We start from the raw sequence: 7,093 nt of genomic DNA, 5'->3' as shown, positions 1-7,093 counted from the left end.
CTGGGAAGAGAAGGAACCTGTTGAGGTAAAGATGAGGCACTGGGTGGCAGACAGGTGGGGAGAGGTTTGAGATAAGCCTGAGGTGTGTGTGGGGTGCAGAATGACCCTCTGTAGGTACAAAGGAGCTGGTCAGACGTGGACAAGTAAGGCAGATGTTGGGAGTAAAATGTGGGGCAATCTGTCACAGAGAGAATGAATCTTTTGGGGTAAGGTGAGGCAGTCAGCAGTGGGCAGGGAGGGAAATCTTTGTTTGTCAAACCTGAGGTAATGTGCAGCAGAGAGAATGCACCTCCTGGGGTAAACTGGGGCAAACAGTAGTGGACAGGTGAGGAGGTTTTGGGGGAAACTTTGAGGTCATCTCTGTGGCAGAGGATGAATGTTTGGAGGTAAAAATGAGGTAATAAGTAGTTTGCAAGCAGGGAAAACTGTGAGGGTAAGTGTGGATGTCACCTAGGGGAGAAAATGAGGCTTTTGAGGTCCAGTGAGGCAGTCAGTGGTGGGCAGGGAGGGAAAATTTGTGTTTGTAAAATCAGAGGTGATGTGGAGGAGAGAGAATGCACCTCCTGGGGTAAACTGGGGTAAACCTTGCGGACCTGCAGGGAAAATGTGGGGGGTAAAACTTGTGGGAATCTGCAGGGCAGAGAGTGAATCTTCTGAGGTGAAAATGAGTTCCTGGGTGGTGGAGAGGTGGGGAAAGTGTTGAGAGTAAACTGGAGGTGGTCTGCTGGGTAGAGAATGAACATCTTGAGGTAGAAGTGAGTTGCTGAGATGTGGAGAGGTCAGGAAAATGCAGTGGGTCCAGTGTGAGGTCACCTGCAGCAGAGAGGATGTACCTCCTGATGGACACTGAGGCAGTCAGGGGTGGGCAGGAGGGGAAACCTTTGGGGTAAAACTTGAGGGAATGTCCAGGGCAGAGAATGAATATTTTGAAGGATAAATGAGGTCCTCAGTGAGGTATTCATTGGATTGCAGAAATGTTTTTTGAAACCTGTCCCCTTCTTTGTGCCTTTTACTGACAGACCTTCTCTTTTTGCCTTTGAATTTACAGCCTCCTTGTAACTCCCAGCCCGGAAAACCTGGGATAACTGAGGAGGGACAGAGATGAAGGTTTTATCTGCAAACTTGGGGTAATTTCTGCAGGATACAGCAATAACTGTTTGTGTGGGAAAGTGTGTTTAACCACATTGGCCCAAGTTGTGTTTGCACCAGCTGGGGCCAGAGGTGCCAAGCAATCCAAAGCAAACCCTGCTCAGCCTCCAAATCCCAGGGGAAGTTCTCCAAGCTATTCATTGAGGGACTAAAGATACATTGAAATGGAACCAAGACACTACTAAGTTTCCTGGAATCCCAGTATTGCTGTCCTAGAATTTTTAACAGCTTTTTAAGCTTTTTATGACAATAATGGCTTTCTTCCTTTGATTGAATCCTGCGGTAGGATTTGGGGTTTCTTTGGATTCTGAATCCCTCCCAGGGGCCCTGACACTGGTCAGGAGCTGGCAGGACAAACAGAGTCAGAGCTCCTGGCAGGCACAGGGGGTTTCCCCCAGAGTGGATCCAACTGCTGCCCCCCAGCCTGGCCAGGCGGGATCTGCTTTGGCTCCCGGCTTCTGCCAGAGACAGAATGTGTTCCCTTGATTGGAATGAGGATCCCGTAGCTTCATCTCCTAGAGGTTCCCTGGGCAGCTGATCCACTCTGCCCCGTGTCCTGCTCTCAGTTCCTGCCCAGCCAGAGCCAACTGTACCAAGGGCAAGAGCACTCCCAGCCTGGATAGGGAATGGGGGACTGGCTTGTGCACAATTCACCTAGAAAGTCAAACGAGGGGATTGTTGGAGTATCTGGCTCCTTAGGGAACTTGCTGGGAGTAGAGAAGCACAACCCCAAACCTCCAGCTGTGGGTGGAGTCGTGGAACGTAAACCAGCACAAACTCATCCCCCAAAATGGACCGTGGAAGAGCAGGACCAAATAAGGGTCAGTGTCCCTGTGGAAAGGCAAAAGGAATTGGTTGGGACTTTGATTGTCCCCTAGGGAGATGGAGGTTGCTGGGATGCAGAGAATGCCCTCTCTCAGGCCGCCAAGATCTCTCAGCGCAGCGGCTTTGGCCGACAGGGCAGCAAAAAGATTGTTCTCTGCGGGGGGCCCAGGTTTGGGTTCCGGTCTCAGCATTGCAGGTTTGGATGAATTCTACCTACAGCCCGCAATTCCATGGGGAATTCCTGCTGCAATAGCCTCCCAGTGCCTCCTGGAGCCCGGATCTTCCCCCGCAGAGCTGCCACTTTAACGCCAGGTTTGCCAGGAAGCAGCCACGGTTCCAGGTCTGCTCAGCGGGATCGGGACAAGGACAGGTTCATTTTCCACAGACTTTGCTGTTTATAACCCTCCTCCCCCAGCCCCGCCGGTGGCGCTGGGGGGACTTGAGCGAGTTCCTTGGAATTCGGCCGATTCTCCGCCCCGGGCCGGGCTCCAGGGGATGTGTTCGCCCAGGAGAAGGCGGGGGCCGGACGCGCTCCCGGCCCGGGGCGAGGCAGCCCCTGAGCACGGGCGAGGACGTCTCTCCGGGCCGGGAAGCCGCTGTCTCTTCCGAGCCTCGGGAGCGACCCCGGGGAATTCTTTTCCCCGAGGAAAGGGATGCACAGCCCTGCTTTCAGAGCACCTCCGGCTGGAAGGGCAGGGATTTGGGGCGGGCGGGACACACGTGGGGGGCGCGGGGGAGCTCTGGGAGGTGGGCCCTGGGAATGGCTGCCCGCGCTGCTCTGCAGCCCCGCCGTGCCGACACTGCCGAGTGCCAGCTGGATTCTTTGGGTCCTTTGGGGCTGGCGCTGGGGCGTGTCCAGGGTGAGGCATCTCAGGGGGCCCCGTTCAGAGCAGCGCCCGGCTGAGGAGCCGCGGGCAGCCCTTTCCCCGTGCCCACCCCACGGGGGCTGTAGGGCACGGCTCCAGGGCACAGCTCATCCATCCCCTGGCAATAGGAAGCCCAAGCAGGGCTGGGTCGCTGTCTGTCGCTCCGGCCTCCTCCCGGTCCGCGTTCCCTGCCCTGCTGGGACTGCCCAGGGAGCCCCGAGAACGTTCCTGGCGGGAAGCGGGAGCCGCCGAGGGCTCCGTCCAACTCCGGGCCCGAAAAGCGGCCCCGACCTGAGCCCCCCCGGCATTTTGGGTTCCGAAGGCTCACCTGGAGGAGACGCTCCCCCGCAGGCGGGACCAGGCGGCGACACTCGACCAAACGCCTTTGCCTCGGAGCGAGGGATCCCTCCGGACTCGTTTGGCTCCTTTATCCCTGGAAATGAGCTCGGATGCCGCACGAGCACCTTTGCAGCCGTCGGGTGAAGCCCGGACGGGGCCGGAAAACCTCCCTGAGCAGGGCAGTGATGAATTGGTGCCCGTCCCCAGCCGGGCACAGCCCAGCCGGCCGCGCTCCCTCCGGCCCGTGGCTGCGAAGGGCTCCTGCAGAGATTGAATAAAAGCTCATTTCCTGACTGTATTTGCCCGCGGTCTTGCCCCTCTTTTGACTCGCGCAGCACCATCCGGTTGGAGCATTTCTTGGTTTCCTCCCCTGTAGCCGTTTCCCTCCCAGGCAAGGCCTTCCCCGTCTGCAAATCAAGAGGAAATGTTTCAACGGGATTTTGAAAACCAGAGGGTTTGCCCCGGGAGGGTGCGAGTTGCCGAGAAAGCGGGGGAGAGGAAGGAGAGCCTCAGGTCTCACCTGGCTGGTGTCAGATGAGCCGCACCTTATGGATGGCAGGGCAAAGAACTGCTGTCGGTAATTGCCGAAGTTCCGCAGGCAGAGCTGGGAGCAGCCTGTGCCCGAGACCACCCGCGGCACGGTCAGTGCCAGCTCCTGGGGCCGCCTGAGGACAGACACAGGGACACGGGGACAAACGAGCAGCTCTGCTCGGGGTCCCGGAGCACGGGAGGAACGGGGGAAAGGGCTGCCGCCGTTCTTCCCTCCCCGGCAGGCCCCCAGCTCCCCGCGGCCGGAGCGGGCCCGTGGCCGGAGCCCCGGCGGGCCCCAGAGCCCTCGTTCCCGGGGGGCCCTGGGGGGTGGGAACCTCCTGGGGCCGCGTTTAAGGGGGAGACGGGCGATGTTCGCCCCGGGAGCGGGTGCGGTGGCCTCGGGGGTGCCCGAGCGGGGAAGCTCCGATCCCGCGGGGGGGTACGGGCGGCACCCCTCCTCGGGGGGTCCCGGGGCCGGCCCGGCGTGTCCCCGCTCCCCGGCCGGTCCCAGCCCCCGGCTCCGCGTCTACACGACGAACGCGCCGCCGTTCTCCCCCGACCGGGCCCCGGCCGAGCCCCGGCCCGAGCGGCCCCGCCGCGCTCGGCCCCAGCGCCCGGCCCGGAGCGGCTCTTCTCGCCCGCGTTGCCGGGGCACAGGCGGCGAGGCCGGGCTGGGATGAGCCCGGCACCGATCCTGGTCCCCGTCCGGATGCCGAGCCCCATCCCAGCCCCAAACCAACCTCGCTTCTCCGGTCGCGGTCCCGGTCCTGGCCCCGATCCTTGTCCCGGTCCTCCTGCCGAGCTCCATCGCCACCCTCGGTCTTCCGACGCGCCGACCGCTCCCGCAGCATCCCGGTACGAGGTTCCTCCGCAAACTCGGGACGAGCGCGGCTCTGCCGGCTTTAAACGGCGCGGCCGGGGCGGGGCCGGGGCGGGGCCGGGGCGGAGCGGGGCCCGCACAGGTGTGCGAGGCGGGGCCCGTCCAGGTGCGCGGGGCGGGGACGGGCAGGGGGCGGGTCGGGGCGGGGGTATTTAAGCGCCGGAACTCGCCCCCGCGGCCATTTGCTCGGGCAGTGCGCGGGGAGGCAGCAGCGCCGCGGGAGCCTCTCGCTGCCGCGGCCCTTTTTCTTTGCTTTTGTTTTTGTCTTTCTTTTGCTTTTCCCCCTTTTTTTCGTCCCCTCCCTTCCTCCCCACCCTCCACCCGCTCCCCGCACGCCGCCTCTCCCCGGCCGCTGTCGCTGCCCTCCTGCACAGCCCGGCCCCCCCTCCTGCCCCCGGCCCCCCCTGCCTGCCCCTGCTCCCCCCTCGCTGCTCCGACCTGCCCGCACCCCCGCTCCGTCCTTGCCCCCCCCGCCCGTCCCGTCCGTCCCCCTGTCCCCCGGGCCGTGTCCCCCGCAGCCGCGGGCTTGGGGGCGCCGCTTTAATAAAGCCGCGAGGGCCGGAGCCGGCGCCCCCCCTGGATCCCCCTTTCCACGGGGCCGGGCCCGCTCGGCGGGGTCCCCCCTGCAGTTCACAAGCACCGCCCGACACCGCCGGGGCTCCGGCCCGTCCCGACATCACACGGGGGGCTCCGCGGGCGGGGGGACGAGGGGGTGGCGGGGGGGGCAGGGGATGAGGGTCCCCTCCGGAGGAGGGGGCTCGGGGGGGACGAGGGGGAGGCGGGGGGGGCAGGGGATGAGGGTCCCCTCCGGAGGAGGGGGCTCGGGGAGGTGGGCGGGGGCAGGGGGGGCTCGGGGAGGGGGGAGGAGGGAGGAGGGAGGAGGAGGGGCCAGGGGAGGGGGGCAGGGGGATCCCCTCCGGAGAAGGGGGTTCCGGGGTGGGAGGGGGGAGTTTTCCCCCTGTCGGGCCCCTCCCACCCCGGGACTCCCCGCCCTGAGGGGTGGCCTGGGGACCCCCTCCAGGGCAGTGGGGTCCCGCGGTGGGAGGGGTCAGAGGGGCGAACTCCTCCCACTGATCCCTCCCACCCCGGGACTCCTCCCCCGGGGGGCGGTCGGGGGCGGGGGCCCCCTCCGGGAAAGGGGGTCCCGGGGTGGGAGGGGAGGAGGGGCGAATTCCCCCCTCTGGCCCCTCCCACCTCGGGACTCCCCGCCCCGGGGGGCGGTCGGGGGGACCCCCGTCCGGGGGAGTGGGGTCCTGCGGTGGGAGGGGTCAGAGCGGGGAGATCCGCCCCGCGATTCCTCCCATCCCGGGACCCCCTGCCCGGGGGGGAACGGGGGGGGAAGGCGGGGGGGGGGGGGGGGGGGGAAGGAGAAGGGGGGAGTAGTGGCGGAGGGGGGGTGGGAGGCAAGGCGAGGGGGGACGGGGGGGGAAGGGGGGGTAGGGGGGGGGAAGGGGGGGGAAGGGGGGGGTGGGGGGGGGTAGGGGGAGGAAGGGGGGGTAGGGGGGGGAAGGGGGGGGTAGGGGGGGGAAGGGGGGGGAAGGGGGGGGTGGGGGGGGAAGGGGGGGGAAGGGGGGGGTGGGGGGGAAGGGGGGGAAGGGGGGGGAAGGGGGGGGGTAGGGGGGGGAAGGGGGGGGGAAGGGGGGGATTAGATTCTTAAAGATTCTTAATGATTCTGTTTTATCTTTGTATATATATAGTATATATAATGTGATGTATAAGAATTATCTTCATACAGTGTGTCGCAATGACTTTAGTTTATTAACTTATTCTACCTACTGTTGTAGAAGCAATCTTTTTTGCTTATTACTTTTAAAGTATTAGAGCATTTTTTTAGTTCTTTTTTAATTAGCGTTGATTAATAATTAATCGCGATAAGCTATTGTGTGTTTAATTGGTTGTATAATGTAGTTACAATATTTAATTGCTTTATTCGCGAATACCTTTTTTTAGATTTAATATTTTATGTTTTATATATGTTACATATATAATGGAAATACATAAAAGGGAAAGGTAGGGGAAGGGGTGGAAAGAATCGTTTAACATATATGCTCATACATAGTATATATATATATATTACACTTACCGTTTAGAAAACTTTATAAACATTATAAATATAAAAACCAATATCCATGACTTTATGAAAGCATATCCCTTATCAGTAAATAATTTATTATATGATAACATCTTGTATTAGACCTAATAGATTAATTCTTAGTTGATAACTGTTTAAACGTAAAATGCAATTGAAATGTAAAACTTTTAAATCAAGTAATAATTAAAAATTAATATTTACAGCACGTTAATTACTAATAATAACATTTTTTACCCTTTCTTCCCGAGACGAGTACACGCGATCTTATACTACACATGAAAAAATTTTCTGAATAAAACAAATAAATATTGTAACTATATTATACAACCAATTAAACACACAATAGCTTTCTGCGATTAATTATTAATCAACGCTAATTAAAAAAGAACTAAAAAAATGCTCTAATACTTA

General features: G+C 60.2%; 1 long non-coding RNA gene across 1 annotated transcript; it reads right to left on the bottom strand.

Annotated features, from left to right (window-relative positions):
- Positions 1-1,351: 1,351 nt before the first annotated feature.
- Positions 1,352-2,056, bottom strand: LOC135408125 (uncharacterized). The gene is made up of 2 exons (XR_010427264.1): positions 1,885-2,056; positions 1,352-1,803 (listed from the first exon to the last, which is right to left on the bottom strand). It is a non-coding gene; the product is annotated as an uncharacterized LOC135408125 (long non-coding RNA).
- Between the last annotated feature and the right edge of the window lie 5,037 nt (positions 2,057-7,093).

This window comes from Pseudopipra pipra, unplaced genomic scaffold, assembly GCF_036250125.1.
Source record: "Pseudopipra pipra isolate bDixPip1 unplaced genomic scaffold, bDixPip1.hap1 HAP1_SCAFFOLD_187, whole genome shotgun sequence".
NCBI classification, from domain to species: Eukaryota; Metazoa; Chordata; class Aves; order Passeriformes; family Pipridae; genus Pseudopipra; species Pseudopipra pipra.
The sequence above is the reverse complement of the archived record's forward strand: the minus strand, read 5'-3'. Positions and strand labels throughout refer to the sequence as shown.